Source organism: Hippopotamus amphibius, chromosome 16, assembly GCF_030028045.1.
Source record: "Hippopotamus amphibius kiboko isolate mHipAmp2 chromosome 16, mHipAmp2.hap2, whole genome shotgun sequence".
Taxonomy (NCBI): Eukaryota; Metazoa; Chordata; class Mammalia; order Artiodactyla; family Hippopotamidae; genus Hippopotamus; species Hippopotamus amphibius.
This window is the reverse complement of record NC_080201.1, coordinates 25,143,362-25,144,746: the sequence shown is the minus strand read 5'-3', so window position 1 is coordinate 25,144,746 and position 1,385 is coordinate 25,143,362. Positions and strand designations below refer to the sequence as shown.

The following is a 1,385-nucleotide window of genomic DNA, read 5'->3' as shown; positions in this document are numbered from 1 at the left end:
CAAATGACTTTAGTATATAAATTTGATTTTGTTTTTATACAGAATATAAAGATTTCCCTCACTGATCTTCTATGTGAAGGGTATTACAAGCCTGAAGGGAGATACTTTCTGCACACAAGTGTGTATCTTACGTGTACGGTACTGGAAACCAATGTGTAGCGCTTTCCACACATAAATTAGGTCAAGGGACAACCACATATTAGAAAGGGGATAAGAGAAATATTCTACTAATCAGATTCAAGAAGCAAACATGACACAAAAACTGCAGGTAAGACCAAGTGAGTAACTTTAGTTAGGACACTGCAGGTTATACTGGAGTAACAGGTTTGTGAAGCTAGAGTGTGCATCACATTAAAACAGCAAGAAAGAGCTATTTATATAGAAAGGCCGGAATGAGGGATTTTTTCACTAAAGCAAATGAACTTCTTGTCAACTGCCAAAACAGAACAGAACAGAGCATGTGAGTGTTAGTATACTGAAGGCAGATCATACCAGGTTTTGTGCTGCATGCTAAGTTAGTCAAGACTTCTTCACTGGTGCATATGAGTCATTAATAGTCATGGAAAGTTTTTTTGCCCCTTCTTGCCAAATTTCAGGCATGTCTTATTTTAGATGGAGTATAACTTTTATCTATAATTTCATCCTGTAAAAACATATGAAGACAACGTTCATTCTGCGCCAGAGGATGACCAGCGACCTTGTTTATAAACTGCTCCAGCCCTTGCTTCCTTTCTTCAATAAAATTGTCATCAAATATTCCATCATCTCCTCTAAAAGGAAGTTGACGCAAAAATGCTTTTCCAGGGAGTGGGGGGACTACAACCTTGCTCTCTCTTTCTAATTCACTCCGCAGCCATTCAAAGTCACTGTATCTTCTTCTAACAGTAGATTCCTTCAGCTTGAAAATAGGCAGATTTGTCTTGACCCTGATTTCGTAGGTGGTGAAGCGGCCCCGACCGACTCCCACTGTCTGCGGATTGCTCACATCGATCTCGAGGAAATTGCTGGGAGGCCCGTAGGCGTCATTCAGGTTCTGCGGCTAGGTGATCAGCCGCCGGGTGTCCGCCACGGTCTCCGCCATTTCGCTGCTGCAGCCGCTGCCGCCGCCCCTCCCTATTACTTTTATGCTGGTTTCACTCATATTGTCTTATTTCCTTTTGTGGCTGGTTACTCTTTGTGTACTGGTCCTTGCCTTTGAAAAAGTGTGCAAATTTCCTGAACTCTGGAATATGCCTTTTTATAGAGCGGTGAGGGGTGTGATCCTGCTAGGTGTCTGGGGGAACTGTTATTTTGGGACTACCTAAAACCAGGTTTATGACTTGAAGTTCCCCTGCTGTCCCATCTAGACCGTATATAAACCTAAAGAAAGCTGTACTGTGGCTAAA

General features: G+C 42.4%; 1 pseudogene; it reads right to left on the bottom strand.

Moving 5' to 3' along the window:
* Positions 1-480: 480 nt before the first annotated feature.
* On the bottom strand, positions 481-1,081 carry LOC130838653 (sorting nexin-3-like; annotated as a pseudogene).
* Positions 1,082-1,385: the final 304 nt, after the last annotated feature.